This window comes from Myxocyprinus asiaticus, chromosome 15 (assembly GCF_019703515.2).
Source record: "Myxocyprinus asiaticus isolate MX2 ecotype Aquarium Trade chromosome 15, UBuf_Myxa_2, whole genome shotgun sequence".
NCBI classification, from domain to species: domain Eukaryota; kingdom Metazoa; phylum Chordata; class Actinopteri; order Cypriniformes; family Catostomidae; genus Myxocyprinus; species Myxocyprinus asiaticus.
The window spans coordinates 2,451,023-2,471,832 of NC_059358.1; the positions used below are offsets into that span (position 1 = coordinate 2,451,023).

The window sequence follows — 20,810 nt, forward strand, 5'->3', positions numbered from 1 at the left end:
CATTTGTAAGGTAATCGGACTACACTGGTCGCATTGTCTGTTTCGCACTATAGATTCAAAAGATCCAGCTCATAAGAGTCATTTGTAAGGTAATCGGACTACACTGGTCGCGTTGTATATTTTGCACTATAGATTCAAAAGAACCGGCTCATAAGAGTCATTTGTAAGGTAATCGGACTACACTGGTCGTGTTGTATATTTTGCACTGTAGATTCAAAAGAACCGGCTCATAAGAGTCATTTGTAAGGTAATCGGACTACACTGGTCGTGTTGTATATTTTGCACTATAGATTCAAAAGAACCGGCTCATAAGAGTCATTTGTAAGGTAATCGGACTACACTGGTCGTGTTGTATATTTTGCACTGTAGATTCAAAAGAACCGGCTCATAAGAGTCATTTGTAAGGTAATCGGACTACACTGGTCACGTTGTATATTTTGCACTGTAGATTCAAAAGATCCGGCTCATAAGAGTCATTTGTAAGGTAATCGGACTACACTGGTCGCGTTGTATATTTTGCACTGTAGATTCAAAAGATCTGGCTCATAAGAGTCATTTGTAAGGTAATCGGACTACACTGGTCGCGTTGTATATTTTGCACTGTAGATTCAAAAGATCCGGCTCATAAGAGTCATTTGTAAGGTAATCAGACTACACTGGTCACATTTTCTGCTTCGCACTGTAAATTCAAAAGATCCGGCTCATAAGAGTCATTTGTAAGGTAATCGGACTACACTGGTCGTGTTGTATATTTTGCACTGTAGATTAAAAAGAACCGGCTCATAAGAGTCATTTGTAAGGTAATCAGACTACACTGGTCGCATTTTCTGCTTCGCACTGTAAATTCAAAAGATCCAGCTCATAAGAGTCATTTGTAAGGTAATCAGACTACACTGGTCGCATTTTCTGCTTCGCACTGTAAATTCAAAAGATCCAGCTCATAAGAGTCATTTGTAAGGTAATCGGACTACACTGGTCGTGTTGTATATTTTGCACTATAGATTAAAAAGAACCGGCTCATGAGAGTCATTTGTAAGGTAATCGGACTACACTGGTCGCGTTGTATATTTTGCACTGTAGATTCAAAAGAACCGGCTCATAAGATTCATTTGTAAGGTAATCGGACTACACTGGTCGTGTTGTATATTTTGCACTGTAGATTAAAAAGAACCGGCTCATAAGAGTCATTTGTAAGGTAATCGGACTACACTGGTCGCGTTGTATATTTTGCACTGTAGATTCAAAAGAACCGGCTCATAAGATTCATTTGTAAGGTAATCGGACTACACTGGTCGTGTTGTATATTTTGCACTGTAGATTCAAAAGAACCGGCTCATAAGATTCATTTGTAAGGTAATCGGACTACACTGGTCGTGTTGTATATTTTGCACTATAGATTAAAAAGAACCGGCTCATAAGAGTCATTTGTAAGGTAATCGGACTACACTGGTCGCGTTGTATATTTTGCACTGTAGATTCAAAAGAACCGGCTCATAAGATTCATTTGTAAGGTAATCGGACTACACTGGTCGTGTTGTATATTTTGCACTGTAGATTCAAAAGTACCGGCTCATAAATTTTGCACTGTAGATTCAAAAGATCCGGCTCATAAGAGTCATTTGTAAGGTAATCGGACTACACTGGTCGTGTTGTATATTTTGCACTATAGATTAAAAAGAACCGGCTCATAAGAGTCATTTGTAAGGTAATCGGACTACACTGGTCGTGTTGTATATTTTGCACTGTAGATTCAAAAGAACCGGCTCATAAGAGTCATTTGTAAGGTAATCGGACTACACTGGTCACGTTGTATATTTTGCACTGTAGATTCAAAAGATCCGGCTCATAAGAGTCATTTGTAAGGTAATCGGACTACACTGGTCGCGTTGTATATTTTGCACTGTAGATTCAAAAGATCCGGCTCATAAGAGTCATTTGTAAGGTAATCAGACTACACTGGTCACATTTTCTGCTTCGCACTGTAAATTCAAAAGATCCGGCTCATAAGAGTCATTTGTAAGGTAATCGGACTACACTGGTCGTGTTGTATATTTTGCACTATAGATTAAAAAGAACCGGCTCATAAGAGTCATTTGTAAGGTAATCAGACTACACTGGTCGCATTTTCTGCTTCGCACTGTAGATTCAAAAGATCCGGCTCATAAGAGTCATTTGTAAGGTAATCGGACTACACTGGTCGCATTGTCTGTTTCGCACTGTAAATTCAAAAGAACCAGCTCATAAGAGTCATTTGTAAGGTAATCAGACTACACTGGTCGCATTTTCTGCTTCGCACTGTAAATTCAAAAGATCCAGCTCATAAGAGTCATTTGTAAGGTAATCGGACTACACTGGTCGTGTTGTCTACTTTGCACTATAGATTCAAAAGAACCGGCTCATAAGAGTCATTTGTAAGGTAATCGGACTACACTGGTCGCGTTGTATATTTTGCACTATAGATTCAAAAGAACCGGCTCATAAGAGTCATTTGTAAGGTAATCGGACTACACTGGTCGCGTTGTATATTTTGCACTGTAGATTCAAAAGAACCGGCTCATAAGAGTCATTTGTAAGGTAATCGGACTACACTGGTCGCGTTGTATATTTTGCACTATAGATTCAAAAGAACCGGCTCATAAGAGTCATTTGTAAGGTAATCGGACTACACTGGTCGCGTTGTATATTTTGCACTGTAGATTCAAAAGAACCGGCTCATAAGATTCATTTGTAAGGTAATCGGACTACACTGGTCGTGTTGTATATTTTGCACTGTAGATTCAAAAGAACCGGCTCATAAGAGTCATTTGTAAGGTAATCGGACTACACTGGTCGTGTTGTATATTTTGCACTATAGATTCAAAAGAACCGGCTCATAAGAGTCATTTGTAAGGTAATCGGACTACACTGGTCGCGTTGTATATTTTGCACTGTAGATTCAAAAGAACCGGCTCATAAGAGTCATTTGTAAGGTAATCGGACTACACTGGTCGCGTTGTATATTTTGCACTGTAGATTCAAAAGATCCGGCTCATAAGAGTCATTTGTAAGGTAATCGGACTACACTGGTCGCGTTGTATATTTTGCACTGTAGATTCAAAAGATCCGGCTCATAAGAGTCATTTGTAAGGTAATCGGACTACACTGGTCGCGTTGTCTATTTTGCACTGTAGATTCAAAAGATCCGGCTCATAAGAGTCATTTGTAAGGTAATCGGACTACACTGGTCGTGTTGTATATTTTGCACTATAGATTAAAAAGAACCGGCTCATAAGAGTCATTTGTAAGGTAATCAGACTACACTGGTCGCATTTTCTGCTTCGCACTGTAAATTCAAAAGATCCAGCTCATAAGAGTCATTTGTAAGGTAATCAGACTACACTGGTCGCATTTTCTGCTTCGCACTGTAAATTCAAAAGATCCAGCTCATAAGAGTCATTTGTAAGGTAATCGGACTACACTGGTCGTGTTGTATATTTTGCACTATAGATTAAAAAGAACCGGCTCATAAGAGTCATTTGTAAGGTAATCGGACTACACTGGTCGCGTTGTATATTTTGCACTGTAGATTCAAAAGAACCGGCTCATAAGATTCATTTGTAAGGTAATCGGACTACACTGGTCGTGTTGTATATTTTGCACTATAGATTAAAAAGAACCGGCTCATAAGAGTCATTTGTAAGGTAATCGGACTACACTGGTCGCGTTGTATATTTTGCACTGTAGATTCAAAAGAACCGGCTCATAAGATTCATTTGTAAGGTAATCGGACTACACTGGCCGTGTTGTATATTTTGCACTGTAGATTCAAAAGAACCGGCTCATAAGAGTCATTTGTAAGGTAATCGGACTACACTGGTCGTGTTGTATATTTTGCACTATAGATTAAAAAGAACCGGCTCATAAGAGTCATTTGTAAGGTAATCGGACTACACTGGTCGTGTTGTATATTTTGCACTGTAGATTCAAAAGAACCGGCTCATAAGAGTCATTTGTAAGGTAATCGGACTACACTGGTCACGTTGTATATTTTGCACTGTAGATTCAAAAGATCCGGCTCATAAGAGTCATTTGTAAGGTAATCGGACTACACTGGTCGCGTTGTATATTTTGCACTGTAGATTCAAAAGATCTGGCTCATAAGAGTCATTTGTAAGGTAATCGGACTACACTGGTCGCGTTGTATATTTTGCACTGTAGATTCAAAAGATCCGGCTCATAAGAGTCATTTGTAAGGTAATCGGACTACACTGGTCGCGTTGTATATTTTGCACTGTAGATTCAAAAGATCCGGCTCATAAGAGTCATTTGTAAGGTAATCAGACTACACTGGTCACATTTTCTGCTTCGCACTGTAAATTCAAAAGATCCGGCTCATAAGAGTCATTTGTAAGGTAATCGGACTACACTGGTCGTGTTGTATATTTTGCACTATAGATTAAAAAGAACCGGCTCATAAGAGTCATTTGTAAGGTAATCAGACTACACTGGTCGCATTTTCTGCTTCGCACTGTAAATTCAAAAGATCCAGCTCATAAGAGTCATTTGTAAGGTAATCAGACTACACTGGTCGCATTTTCTGCTTCGCACTGTAAATTCAAAAGATCCAGCTCATAAGAGTCATTTGTAAGGTAATCGGACTACACTGGTCGTGTTGTATATTTTGCACTATAGATTAAAAAGAACCGGCTCATAAGAGTCATTTGTAAGGTAATCGGACTACACTGGTCGCGTTGTATATTTTGCACTGTAGATTCAAAAGAACCGGCTCATAAGATTCATTTGTAAGGTAATCGGACTACACTGGTCGTGTTGTATATTTTGCACTATAGATTAAAAAGAACCGGCTCATAAGAGTCATTTGTAAGGTAATCGGACTACACTGGTCGCGTTGTATATTTTGCACTGTAGATTCAAAAGAACCGGCTCATAAGATTCATTTGTAAGGTAATCGGACTACACTGGTCGTGTTGTATATTTTGCACTGTAGATTCAAAAGAACCGGCTCATAAGAGTCATTTGTAAGGTAATCGGACTACACTGGTCGTGTTGTATATTTTGCACTATAGATTAAAAAGAACCGGCTCATAAGAGTCATTTGTAAGGTAATCGGACTACACTGGTCGCGTTGTATATTTTGCACTGTAGATTCAAAAGAACCGGCTCATAAGAGTCATTTGTAAGGTAATCGGACTACACTGGTCACGTTGTATATTTTGCACTGTAGATTCAAAAGTATCCGGCTCATAAGAGTCATTTGTAAGGTAATCGGACTACACTGGTCGCGTTGTATATTTTGCACTGTAGATTCAAAAGATCCGGCTCATAAGAGTCATTTGTAAGGTAATCGGACTACACTGGTCGCGTTGTATATTTTGCACTGTAGATTCAAAAGATCCGGCTCATAAGAGTCATTTGTAAGGTAATCAGACTACACTGGTCGCATTTTCTGCTTCGCACTGTAAATTCAAAAGATCCAGCTCATAAGAGTCATTTGTAAGGTAATCGGACTACACTGGTCGCATTTTCTGTTTCGCACTGTAGATTAAAAAAAACCGGCTCATAAGAGTCATTTGTAAGGTAATCAGACTACACTGGTCGTGTTGTATATTTTGCACTATAGATTAAAAAGAACCGGCTCATAAGAGTCATTTGTAAGGTAATCGGACTACACTGGTCGCATTTTCTGTTTCGCACTGTAGATTCAAAAGATCCGGCTCATAAGAGTCATTTGTAAGGTAATCAGACTACACTGGTCGTGTTGTATATTTTGCACTATAGATTAAAAAGAACCGGCTCATAAGAGTCATTTGTAAGGTAATCGGACTACACTGGTCGCATTTTCTGTTTCGCACTGTAGATTCAAAAGATCCGGCTCATAAGAGTCATTTGTAAGGTAATCGGACTACACTGGTCGCGTTGTATATTTTGCACTGTAGATTCAAAAGAATCGGCTCATAATCATATTGTCATGAGGCTATGTTGGTTTTGGAATCACATGGGCCGGAGTAAATAATGACAGAATATAAATTTTAGTATGAAGTGGGCATCCCTCATGCTGTGATACGCACCATCTCTGTACCACATCACATCCTGTTGGAACGGCAGTAATGCTGAGGTGAAACTACACTGCAGAATCAAGTTCTCTCCCTCCTTCACAAATGATGGAGGAAAGATGGAGGCCAGCTGAGCATCTGACTCTGGAACTGGGACTTGAGAGGATAAGACAGAAGAAGAAAAGTTAGCAGTATACAAAAACACATTTATTATAAAGAGAAACATTATGAGCTGTCAATCATAATTCATCATCAGAACCCACACACGGAATCCCTTACATGTGCCTGTTATTAGGTGCAATTATATTTCATGATTAATTTTGGCAATATAATACAATTAAAATAATACAAATGTTTCAGAAATGAACTTTTCTATAAAGGGGCCGTAATGGATCTAATTTTCAGGGGCTTTTTTTATTTTATTGATTATTTATTTATTTACGTTTATGATGGCACTTTTTCTCCAAACATATAAAAATATAGGGTGCCATTATTATTTTAAAACACTTCAGTTTAATCAATTCATTTACATAAATTCTCAATCTGAATAATTAGATTGAGATTAAAACCCAGAAAATTATTAAAATCATCAAATCATAATTTATGTGGTAATATGTATAAATAGGCTTAGAATAAAATATTAAGAATTACATATTATGTTATAAATAATAATAATAATAATAAAAGAAACTGGGCATTTTTTTGCCCCCACGTTTTGAATTTCAGGGGCAATTTTGATGAAAAACTGATGCCAGACTTGACATTAATTTTTTATGAATACTGTTATCTTATGGTTTGTGTCCAAAAAGTTCCAAAATAATCAAATGAGAAAGTACATTTAATTTGTGAAGTATTTAATTGACAGAATTATGCAAAAATAGGCATTGCCACATGGTTATTTAACACACAAAAAAAATATTTTTTACATTTATTTTAAAATGATAACAAAATGCCATCAAATTGAACTGAGTATTCTTTAATAAAATAAAGTAAAAAAATAAATAAACATTTAAAGTTTTATTAATTTAATTTAGTTAAACATTACACAATTCAATTAAATGTAATTTTGTTTTAAAATTGAAATAAAATAATTTTTGAGCTTATTTAAGCCATTTTTATCACCTACTTCTAACATAGACTGGCAACATTTATTCTCGCTGACATAGTTTTATACAGAAATCAAGACATCAGCTTTACAATTCAGTCACTTTTAATTACATTTATTTAGTGACTAACTTAACTTAACTTAAATACATTTATTTAAGAAAATAACGAGCTTTGGTTCACATTCTTCTTTTCAATGGCCGCCAGGGAAAATGAAGTGTAAAAAAATATCATTTCATTTTCTTTTGTGTTTCCATTCCTGGGAAACAGCATAAAAAGAATTACAAAAATCTCAAGAACGACAACAAAACTTTGTGTAATGTGTCAAATGGCACAGACCTGTGCAGTGGACACACAGAAGACCGGTGTGACAGAATTTGAGAATGCACGATTCCTGACAAGCTATTTGTTTAGCTATTGCTTTTAGAGACAGAACAGGTAATTGAGGCCAGATTGAATGGAACATGATGTGTGCAGCTGTAATTTGCATCCAGAGGCTTGCAAATGAATTGTGATGTTTCCTCGTATAACCAGATCTTAAATGGGAATTTAGATCACTCTTGCTCTGAATGTGTACTGCCCTGCAATGGTCTGTGATATTGCACGGGAATCACCAAGAAACATTTAAAAAGTGGATTCATAGTGGTGCTTGCCTATGCAAAGCTTGCCGCCGTAATGTTAGGGTGCTGTGGGTGGTTGCCATGACATTTGTGGTGGCTAAGGTGTTCTGAGTGGTGGTTTGTGCAGCTGTTACCAAATGATGAGATCATTTCATATTTTAACAGAACAGATTCTTGCAAATATTTCGTTTACACAGAGTTTTCAAATGAGAAAAATGCATTCATTCATTTATTATTTTGTTTAGTAAAATACCACTAATTAAATCAAGTCATATTGCACATCCTAAACTACACGTTGTCTTATCAACAAACAACCAGTAATTACTCTGAATGCTTGGTTCATTTCAAGTTGGACATGTAAGGTTCAGTAAGTTTATGATTTACTAAAAAGAACAAACAGATTTTGTTTTTCAGTAAGAAACACTGTGCTTTGCTCTACTGATTCCAAAGAAACAACTCATAAGAATCATTCACCCACAGACTACGCTGGTCGCAATGTGTGTTTATGCTGCTGATTCTAAACATCCGGCTCACAAGAGTCATTCGTCCGGGAATCGGACTACAATGGTCGCACTGTTTGTTTCGCACTGTAGATTCAAAAGAACCAACTCATAAGAGCCATTTGTTTGGGATTCGGACTGCACTGGTCGTGATGTTTCGTGCTGTATATTCCAAAGAACCGGCTTATAAGAGACATTTACTCGAGAATTGGACTAAACTGGTCGCACTGTGTGTCTCGTGCTGTAGATTCAAAAGGAATCGGCTACTACACTGGTCGCGTTGTATGTTTTGCAGTGTAGATTCAAAAGAACCAACTCATAAGAGTCATTTGTTTGGGAATCAGGCTGCACTGGTCGTGTTGTATGTTTTGCAGTGTAGTTTCAAAAGAATTGTCTCATAAGAGTCATTTGTTTGGGAATCAAACTACATTGGCCGTGTTGTATGTTTTGCACTGTAGATTTAAAAGAACCAACTCAAAAGAGTCATTTGTTTGGGAATCAGGTTACACTGGTTGAGCTGTGTGTTACATACTGTAGATTCAAAAGACTCGGCTTATAAGATTCATTCACTCGGAAATCAGAATAAGCTGATCGCACTGTGTGTTTCGCTCCGTATATTCAAAAGAATCGGCTCAAAAGAGTCATTTGTTTGGGAATCAGGTTACACTGGTCGAGCTGTGTTACACACTGTAGATTCAAACGAACCAATTCATAAGAGTCATTTGTTTGGGAATCAGCTGCTGATTCAATAGCGGTTTTGGAGTGCCGCTGAGTGGTAGCCGCAAACACTTTCAAAGTAAATGCACATTCAAGAACCATTAACAGAAACAAAGTCATAGAAATCGTTCGGTTCTGACTGATTTTTATTGTGGTTCTTTTCTAACTGGTTCTTGGCTCCCAACCATAGAACCAAAGTTTAATACTTAGGGTTTCGTGTTTGTTTGAATCAAAGTATGAGCAATAGTAATAGTGATGTCTGATTTAGCAATCACCACTAATTATGAACCCTGTGCTGTTGTATATAAGAATTAGAAGCATCTGATAAATCATTTATATTTTCTATGGCTACAGATTCTAATAAGGAATTAGTTACAGTATTTAGACCTCTTGGATTTAGATTATGGAAGAAGCTTGAATTAGAGTTGACATACTGTAAATGTTTATTTCTCATTGGATTGACTGCTCACACATTTATTACCCTGTTAATCACCTCTCTGGAGAAATGTGCTTGAAAGAGTAAAGGAGGGTTCGATATCAAGATCTAAAATCCTCCAGCAAGCTTGAATGAATCACTCCAGCTGATGGAATACATAAATATAAAATACACATAAATTAAAGCTGAGTTTTCCCAAATGAACTCTCTCCCTGTCTTCTGCTCTCTTTAAAGGTATAATTCACTCACAAATTCTGTCATTATGACTCATGTTCAATATATCCAGTCTTTTGAAGCAATATGATAACTTTACACAGTTAACTGTTGAAAATCTTTCCCTTCGCCAAAGCTCTGAAATGTAATTTGTGTTTGCATCCAGATAAAAATTTCAGAGTTTCAGCAGAGGAAAAGGTTAGAGAATAGTGACTTAAATTTCAATGTGTTCCTCACACTGATCAATCGACAAGCTGTATATTTGAGACCCATTCTTGTGCATTTATTATAATTTCTCATTCATATCCAAAAAAAGAGTGACTCCTTCAAAGCGCCCACCCTGACAGCACTGAGAAAGACTTAAAAAAAGCCATTTTTGTGCTGAGTGACTCCAGCCAGGTCTCCTAAGCAACCAAATTGGCCCGGTCGCTAGGGAGGGTAGAGTCACATGGGGTAACCTCCTCGTGGTCGTGATTAGTGGTTCTCGCTCTCAATGGGGCGTGTGATAAGTTGTGCGTGGATCGCGGAGAGTAGCATGAGCCTCCACATGCTGTGAGTCTCCGCGGTGTCATGCACAACGAGCCACGTGATAAGATGCGCGGATTGACGGTCTCAGAAGCGGAGGCAACTGAGACTTGTCCTCCGCCACCCAGATTGAGGTGAGTAACCACACTACCATGAGGACCTACTAAGTAGTGAGAATTGGGCATTCCAAATTGGGAGAAAAGGGGATAAAAGTAAAAAAAAGAGCCATTTTGCATTAAAAAACCCACAGTGGCATCTACTTTGAGTCAATGAGTGCTGCAGTCGGGCATCAGCTCCTTCATGTGCTGCACAAATAAAAAAATAAATAAAAAAAAACATGGAAGAAAAGGTTAAAACAAGAGGTAAAATGCATTAATGTATTAGTGTGGACAAAGTCAACAATAGCCAATTAGATTCCACGAGCTCTTCAGCAGAATGGGACTGGGATCCTGCCTTAAAGAAGACTAACTCTACTAATAAAGACTTATTGTCTACCGGCAAGGATTAATAGCTGTAATCAGAGTTAAAACAACAATTGCATCCATGGATTTCTAGTCTAAGAATTTAATTTGTAGCTTAATACAAATAGAACTGATGTCATGTAATCACCTACAGTGGCAGGCAAAAGTTTGGGCACCTCTGACCAAAATTTCTGTTGCTGTGAATAGTTAAGTGAGTAGAAGATGAATTGATCTCCAAAAGGCATAAAGTTACAGATGAAACATTCTTTTAAACATTTTAAGCAAGATAAGTGTATTATTTTTGTTTTGCACAATTTTAGAGTGAAAAAAAGGAAAGGAGCACCATGCAAAAGTTTGGGCAGCCCTAGAGATTTGAGCTCTCAGATAACTTTTACCAAGGTCTCAGACCTTAATTAGCTTATTAGGGCTATGGCTTGTTCACAATCATTGTTTGGAAAGGCCAGCTGATGCAAATTTCAAAGCTTTACACATACTCTGACTCCTCAAACCTTGTCCCAACAATCAGCAGCCATGAGCTCCTCTAAGCAGCAGCCTAGCACTCTGAAAATTAAAATAATTGATACCCACAAAGCAGGAGAAGTCTATAAGAAGATAGCAAAGCATTTTCAGGTAGCCGTTTCCTCAGTTCGTAATGTAATTAAGAAATGGTAGTTAACAGGAACGGTGGAGGTCAAGTTGAGGTCTGGAAGACCAAGAAAACTTTCAGAGAGAACTCCTCATAGGATTGCTAGAAAGGTAAATCAAAAACCCTGTTTGACTGCAATAGACCTTAAGGAAGATTTAGCAGACTCTGGAGTAGTGATGCACTGTGACTGCAGTTTTTCAGTTTGCTTACCGCAACAACCGCTCCATTGATTATCCATTGATGATGCCATTGCATCTACAATACACACTGCTCTCTCCCACCTGGAAAAAAAAAACACTTATGTGAGAATGCTGTTTGTAGACTACAGCTCAGCATTCAACACCATAGTGCCCTCCAAGCTTCATGAGAAACTCCGGGCTCTGGGCTTAAACAGCTCGCTGTGCAGCTGGATCCTGGACTTCCTGTCAAGCAGACGCCAGGTGGTTAGAATAGGCAGCAACATCTCCTCCTCACTGACCCTCAACACTGGAGCCCCACAGGGCTGTGTTCTCAGCCCACTCCTGTATTCTCTGTACACACATGACTGTGTGGCAACACACAGCTCCAATGCCATCATTAAGTTTGCTGATGATATGACGGTGGTAGGTCTGATCACTGACAATGATGAAACAGCCTACAGAGAGGAGGTGCACACTCTGACACACTGGTGTCAGGAGCACAACCTCTCTCTCAACGTCAGCAAGACAAAGGAGCTTGTGGTGGACTTCAGGAGAAGAGATAGAGAACACAGTCCCATCACCATCAATGGAGCACCAGTGGAGAGAGTCAGCAGCTTCAAGTTCCTGGGTGTCCACATCACTGAGGAACTCAAATAGTCCATCCACACTGGGGCCATTGTGAAGAAGGATCATCAGCACCTCTTCTTCCTGAGACGGCTGAGGAAGTTTGGAATGAACCACCACATCCTCACATGGTTCTACACCTGCACTGTAGAGAGGATCCTTACTGGCTGCATCACTGCCTGGTACAGCAATAGCACCGCCCACAACTGCAAAGCACTGCAAAGGGTGGTGTGAACTGCCAGACACATCATGGGAGGTGAGCTTCTCTCCCTCCAGGACATATATACCAGGCGGTATGTGAAAAAAGCTCAGAGGATCATCAGAGACTCCAGCCACCTGAGCCATGGGCTGCTATCACTGCTACCATCAGGCAGGCGGTTTCGCAGCATCAGGACCCGCACCAGCCGACTTCATGACAGCTTCTTCCCCCAAGCAATCAGACTGCTGAACTCTTGATTTCTCACAATCAATATACATCAGCACTGCACTTTATTAATCTCACACTGGACTGTCATAAATTATATTCTCTCTTAACAACACTGGCAACTGACTATCAACTGACAGCCTGAATGTCAATACAGTACAATACAACCTACTGTACATTCTATATATACTATATATACTATTTTTTTGTATAATGTGTATTCTATATTGTGTGTATTGTATACTATACAATATTCTATACTGTGTGTATTGTATACTGTACATTGTATATTATTATTTGTATATTGTGTTGTGTGTAATTATGTGTATATTAGATATGTAAGTTGTGATGTGTAAATCTGTTTATTGTAAATTGGTGTATGTCTCATCACTTTCATGACTGCTATGTTGCTCGGAACGGCACCCAAGACTTTCACCCACTATTGCACTTGTGTACGTATATGGTTGTGTGACAATAAAAGTGATTTGATTTGATTAAAGTTTTTCATTATCATTAAAAAATCTGGTGTAAATTATTGTCCAAAGGTCAATGCAACCGAAACAGCACGTAGACGGTGCTGTCATGTGTTAACTGTTACTTTTCTCAGTGCTGGCCAGGATGGGCCAATCGTAGTCGTTTATTTATACTGGAGGATTTAAAAAATGCTTAGATACTGCTGAGGGGGATTCCCATTCACAAGAATGAATTTTGCAATGCTCACTATCCATTCCAGTGATAAAATGTCTCCAATTTGAAATAAAAACGTTCTGAGATTTCAATGCGGATGAATGGAGGATTTGGTTTCTGAGCTGTCAAGCGCCGCCTGCAGGAAGAAAACTTTTGTTAGTAGATAGATAGATAGATAGATAGAAAAGACAGGAAGAGATGGGGAGAGAGAGAGTGAGAGAGAGAGAAGGGAGGGTGAGATAGAAAGAAATACATATTGATAGAGACAGAAATAAATAGAGATTCAATAGAGCAGCAAAAGGCATAGTAAAGGTCTTGTGGCTCATTTGAATTTTGACAGGTGGAGTCTGAATAGAAGGTTGCTAGCGTGTTCAGGGTGGTCGCTAAGGCATTGCTAGGCAGTTGCTAGGGTGTTCTGGGTGGTCGCTAGGGCCTTGCTAGGCGGTTGCTAAGGCTCTCTGGGTTGTTACTAAGGCGTGGATAGGTGATGGATGGATGACTCTCTCTAAGTCTCCTGAGTCCCTTAATGACTATAGGCCAGTGGCACTCACTTCATTAGTGAAAAATTTGTTAAGGATGAGATTTTAGCCATGACACATTTGCTACTTGATCCTCTTCAGTTTGCTTATAGAACCGGTTGAGGAGTGGAGGATGCCACTTGCACTCTTCTTAACTTGGCCCTGGGGCACCTGAAGGGAACCAAAAATCATGCAGGGTTCCTTTTTATTGATTTCTCCTCTGCTATTAATTGTATTCAGCCCCACATTTTAGCTAGAAAGCTCATTGATCACTTTAATTTGGACTTTAAACAGTGTGTTCGCTGGTTGAGTTTGTAACTAATAGATCCCAGAGAGTACGGGTCAATGGTGTGCTGTTCAGCAAATTGGTATCTTCTACTGGCTCTCCACAAGGATGTGTTCTGTCCCCACTTTTATTTTCGTTATTCACTAATGACTGTCAGAGTACATGTGAGGGAAGATATAGTATCAAATTTGCTGATGATTCAGTAATTGTATCTCTACTTAATGATTCTGGCTGCAGCCATGGTCCTGTAGTAGATATGTTCACACACTGGTGCGATCAGTCTTTTTAAAATATGAATGTTCTTAAGACTAAAGAGAAGTCCATTGATTTTCATAGGAATTATTTTCCTACTATGCTTGTTATCTTAAAGGGACAACCTGTGGAGGTTGTCAAGCAATACATGTCCTTGGGAACTGTAATTGATGACAAACTGTCTTTTGAGGCTAATACTGATGTTATTCGAGGTAAAGCTATCCAGCGAATGTATTACTTGAGGAAACTTCGTAGTCACTTTTATGAAACTGTTTCATTCTTGTTTTATTGAATCTGTTTGGACTTTTTCTTTTATTTGCAGGCATGGTGACCTTAACGTAAGAAACAAGAGTAAATTATGTAACATTGTTAATAAGTATAGTAAGTTAGTTGGTAATCTGACGCAACTGTATGTGACTAGAGCAACTTAGGAAGGCTCAGCTAATTCTTTCTGACCTTAGTCACCCTTTGTTCACTGAGATTCACTGGGTTGCTTCCCTCTGTTCGGAGATACAAACATCCTCAATGTTTCAAAGACCAACAGATACAAATACTAATTTATTCCGGCTGTTACCACTTTTATAAAGGATTCATTGTAATTTCAAATTTTGTTTTGTATGTATGAACTGCTGCTTACCTTCCAAACTGCCTCTGTAGAGGATAATAAAGTCTGAACTTGAACTTGGATGGATGGATAGATAGAATGACAGACAGACAGACAGACGGATAGATAGATAGATAGATAGATAGGTAGATAGATATATAGATAGTTCTGTGTGGTTGCTAGAGCTTTGATAAGTGGTTGCTAGTAGAGGTGTGAATCAGTGGCATCGTTAGGCCTGGGCTTCCGGGGCTTAAGCCCCGGGTCTTTTGATCCAATTCCAATAATATATTTGTACTATGAATATTTACCATAACGGCATTGCTGCGTGATTATATACAGACGTCTACTTGCGTGTCTTACAATCATACGAATGCACCGCTTACTTCGCATGACTCCTCCCCTGATCAACCCCCTACCCACACACACACACACACACACACACACACACACACACACACACACACACACACACACAGCCAAAGCACCTGCCAGTCCAGATAGAGTTGTGAATGCCCCACCCCCTTTATCGCTCAGCATAATGTCTTTCAAGAGTAGCAGCATAAGACGAAGCGGGAAACAATTGACATTCGTAACTTCTTTAGAAAGAAACAAGGCAAATGCAAGCATTTAGAACAGAAATCGGTAGCAGTGGATGAGTTTGAGAGGATGCCAGAAACTCAAAGTGTAGCAGCAGGGACAGAGTTAGCAGCTACAGGTTTGTGTTTGCTAGCTAGCTAACCTTAGAGCTCAGCATAACAACGGTTAAGTAAGCATTTCTTTGGGAGAACACGAAACATCTCAATTAACCTACTAACATTATATAAACCACCTAGCTAGAACTTTATATCATTGCTGGTTAGCGTATGTACACACACAATAAGAAAGTTTTGTTTAAATCTAAAACAGTTTCCTTTTAGTGACAAAATGTCTTCATAAAAACATATGTATATTATTTTTAAAATCAGAGTATTCTTTGTTTTTTATCATTAACACTAGAACTACCGGAATTCTGTATATACTAGAATGGCCATAGCAGTCATTTTGACCGCTAGATTCCAAACTCTATAATCTCAGTCTCAATTGAAAAAATACCCAATTGAGAGATTTCGTTCTGTTCAGACACTTCTATTCTATTCAGCCACTGTACTGATCAGCCAATTTAATCTAGCAATTTGTATTTGTGAGCAAATTAGTGATAGCACTCGAGAGAGTCGAGACTGCTAGCAACGTTTCTTTGACAGAGACACTAGCCTAGTTTCCATCCACCTTTCGCGCTGTTTTGTTATCTACAAAGTGAAAATGCGTAAAAAAAAAAACTTGCCTGTTTCCATTCAAATGGCCTTTTATTGATAGAAATGGTGTGCGTGATGACGTCATGCCTAAAAAGAACACTTTGTCGCATAAGTTTTGGTTTATCGCAAAATAAATCTTCCCTTAAGCCGTTTACATACAGAAATGTGTGTTTATCACTATTTCACCTCCCAGATGTCCCTAATTTTGTCCCTAAGTTTTGGTAAAATGGGGAGAGTATTGAGACGATTCATTGAAATTTACCAGTTTACTGTCATTTTAATTTCACAAATAAATGCAATCAGAAGAGGAGGAATTGCAATCATAAGGGAACAGTTGCCCTTCTGATAGGACTGTAATATTGGTCCTGATGTTGCACCTATCGCAGGTTGACACCGGTTCTGACCCGAAAGCAAATCGTCATGGCCCTGTTCAAGCTGGCAACCTGCACCAAGTAGTGGGGGAAACTTTCAGTCTTAGTATAAGGAGCATCCATCGATGTGCATATGCTGTGTGCACAACTATTAAAGAAAAAGTGATGTGGTGTAACATCAGTGTTTATGATACATTCCTGATATTCAACAGGCTATTTTGAACAATCATCTAATCTAAAGCATCACCATCACAACTGCATTATGTCCCGCATATTTGTCCAGCAACTTTTAACGACCAACTGAACTTGATTATCATCTAAAAATAATTTGTGTCATAATGCAATTTACATTTTCTGAAGAAGCTCAGCAAAGTGATCCGAGGTAAAGAGGATTAGATTTAAAATATTTAAATGTTTTAAAATGTTCAAAAGCTCGTTTTCGGAAAGTGAACTCCGCATTGGACAAATAGTTCTGATAGTTTATAGTCTTGAAGTGTAGAAAATGTAATTCAGCCGACTTTATTTGTCTACAGAACAGGACGGCTAATTTAAGTTTGTGTAAAGAAAAGGCATATATAGGTCTAAAAATATATATTTTTTCATTTGGTAATTTATCTAATTTAATACAGGGAATTTTGCCGGCATTTTTTCAAAAGTAAGCTAAACTATAATTTAATAGTATTGGGTATATGTTAGTGTTCCAGAAAAGCACACTGAAGCTTTTCTTTTAGTATTGTGTATTTATTTTTAATTTAAAACATCTTTATGCACTGAAATTATATGTTTTTTCTATTGTAAGGGCCTCACTGGAACCCAGATTTGAGCTTTTTTAAAGAGTCGAAGTTAATTTTTGTGATAATCAGTATTATGCCACAAATGCTGTCGATTGAGCTAAACTTGTATTGAACCCAGAATACTCTTCATAATTAATCTTTGTTCTGTTCTTTAAAAACGGATGTGAATTCAAACAGAAACGTTAACTTAAATCTCACCTGGCTGATCATGTCTCCAACATGTCCCATCTTATGATAAATAGACAGAGTGTGACTCTACTTTATATGAGACATTGACAGAGCAGTTTAGAGTGAGAGAAAAATGTTAAAGATTACAAACGGAACAAATATCACTATCTTGCTCCTCTCTCTCCCGTCTCACCTCGACTTAAACTGCATAACTAAAGTCAGACTTCTACTCGACCTTCAATCCAGTGCTGACGGGCTCTATTACTCATTCTCAAATCATCCTGCATTTGAAGTTTGATTTACTGGGTGACCTTTGTATCCTATAACTGAAAACACTTTCTTCCAGTCTCTCTTTCTTTCTCTCTCTCAAACGCACACACACACACACACATACGCGTCTCTCTCTAAACAGGATTACCAGCCTAGAAACTAAAGTGGCTGTCGGCTCGCTCTGAATTGCAGGTAAACCTGTTAAGTGTGTGAGGTGAATCCAGCAGTCATGCCTGTCACATGATGCTAAGCAGAGAGGAGAGGACAGCACAGAATAAAACAAAACAATGGAGTAATAGAAGACAGAGGTGCTTTGGTTCATTATACATGGATGAATCTCACGAAACCTGTCAAGAACACGTCCAGGTCACATTTCTAATCTAATCTAACAATCTAATTTTTGTGTAATTCTCATTATTCTCAATGGTGATTCTCATTACTGTAATACCAGCCTGGTTTCATGAAAATAACATGACTATGGCAACATTTTGGCCAAACGAAATTACTGCAGTTTCCCAATTAAATGTCCAGTGGGGGGTGCTAAAAGCAAGTGAAATTGTGTGTTAAGGTGAATATTAGATGGAGGTTTAAATGAGTAAAACGTACCTCCCTATCCTAAAACTTTAACCTAAACCTTACTAATAGTGATCAAAAATTAAATGAGAGGTGAACAAAACTGACATCCTTACCCTTAAAACTAACACCTAAACCTAAACAAAATGAGAAAGGAAAAGCAGATTTTCTGAAGCAACCACATCATTTTGTGTTGCTTCTATGACACTTTGGTCTCACGTGTCAGCTTGCGTGTTTGGCTGTACTCAAATCGCGAACTTCCCAGTCCCAAGTCCAACATTATATCAGGTGAACTCTAGTGTTAATTTCACCAGGAAACTCCAACGAAACATAATATTCGACATGTAAAAGTCAGTTTGCAAAAATGTAGTTATATAGTAACGTACAGTAATACAGTATTTTTTTCTGTTTTATTTATAGCAATGCAATTAGTATTGAGTAAATTACTCCACTACAAATTACTTATAGCTTCTCTACAGATTACTTCATTGAAATGTAATCACATTAGTAATTACTATACTAAGTTACTTTCTAAAACACAGTTTTTGTTTTTCCTCTCAACGAATTCAAAATTATGTCTATATTTCCACGTTCATTGTTCTGCGCAAGACATACACGTGTTTCTCTCTTACAAGGACTCGTTATGGGGCCCTTCAGATGTCACAGAAAAGCAAACAGATATACTTATGAACATAATTCATGTTTTAAATGTATTCTACATAAAGTATTATTTTAGAAATATGTGAAACCTAAATAATGTACTGTGACGAGGAGGAGGGATAAGGCCGAGCCGGATGCGGCAGTTCAGGGGAGAGAGAGCCACACGCAGCTGCCGTGTGTGTTTATGTTTATGTCTTTTAAGTTTTCATTAAACATTATTTTGATGGTTCGTACAGTTCCTGCTTCCTCCTTTCCCATTTTAACTAACCCTGTTACATTGATGCCGAAGCCCGAGAAGGAGGAGGGATGCGCTGTTGTGGAGTCCTCGCCACTGCCGTCCACCCAAAAGAGCAGCCACGGCCTGGGGACGGAGGAGTCCCTGCCAGCCGCCGTCCGCGAGGGGCGGAGGGGCTCGCTACCGGCCGCCAGAATGCGGAGGGGCATTCCATCCGCCAGGGGTCGGAGGACTCGCTCCGGTCCACCCGGGGAGGAGTGGCTGTCATCCACCAGAGGGTGGAGGAGTGGTCGAGGACCAGGCGACGGCATATCAGGGAACCGGCGAGCAATTTTTTTTCTCTCTTTCCTCTCTCTCTCTCTCTCTCTCACTGTCGCTCCGCCTTGCCTTTTCCTCTCCTCTTTTCCCTCCCCTTGTCTTCCTCCCAGGTCTTGAAAGGTGGGGAAAGCCTGCTGACAGGCGCGGCCGGAAGTTTAACGCCCCCCCTCGGAAAGGAGGGGGGATGTACATCATGCTGAGGGTTCCCCGGCCTGAGGCAAAGGAGGGAGGAGTGTGACGAGGAGGAAGGCAGGGCCGGGTCATGAGTCTGCACGGCTGGCCCCCAATCGGGCTAATCAGCTGAGGAGAGGGATAAGGCCGAGCTGGATGTGGCAGTTTGGGAGAGAGAGAGCCACACGCAGCTGACGTGTGTTTATGTTTATGTCTTTTTAAATTTTCATTAAACATTATTTTGATGGTTCGTACAGTTCCCGCCTCCTCCTTTCCCATTTTAACTAACCCTGTTACATTGGTGCTGAAGCCCGGGAAGGAGGAGGGATGCGCTGTCGTGGAGTTCTCGCCACTACCGTCCACCCAAAGGAGCAGCCGCGGCCTGGGGACGGAGAAGTCCCTGCTGGACACCTGGACATGGAGGAACGTCCGCCATCTGCGATGGGCTCGCTACCGGCCGCCAGAACGCAGAGGGGTGTTCCATCCACCAGAGGTCGGAGGACTCGCTCCGGTCCACCCGGGGAGGAGCGGCTGTGGGACCAGGCGATGGCATGTCAGGGAACTGGTGAGCAATTTTTTTTCTCTGTCTCCTCTTTCTCTCTCACTGTGGCTCTGCCTTGCCCTTTCCCTCTCCTCTTCTCCCTCCCCTTGTCTCCCTCCCAGGTCTCGAAAGGTGGGGAAAGCCTGCCGGCAGGCGTGGCCGGAAGGGAGGCGGGGGATGTACGTCATGCTGGGGGTTCCCCGGCCTGAGGCAAAGGAGGGAGGAGTGTGATGAGGAGGAGGACGGGGCTGAGGAGAGGAATAAGGCTGAGCCAGATGTGGCAGTTCGGGAGAGAGAGAGAGCCACACGCAGCTGCCAAATGTGTTTATGTTTATGTCTTTTTAAGTTTTCATTAAACATTATTTTGACTGTTCAGCCGGTTCCCGCCTCCTCCTTGCCCATTTTAACCATGTTACATGTACTTAAAAGTAATTAATTTAATTGAATATTAGTAACTGTAATCTGATTTAAAAAATTATACAACTAATGCAACTGATATAAGTTGCACTACTTTTTTTAACTTAAAAGTAATTTGATTACACTAACTAATGATTTTGTAAACAGATTA

The 20,810-nt window shown here is 39.6% G+C and overlaps 1 pseudogene; it reads right to left on the reverse strand.

Annotated features, from left to right (window-relative positions):
* LOC127453361 (myomesin-3-like) overlaps positions 1 to 17,534 on the reverse strand; it is an 82,634-nt pseudogene extending 65,100 nt beyond the window's left edge.
* Between the last annotated feature and the right edge of the window lie 3,276 nt (positions 17,535 to 20,810).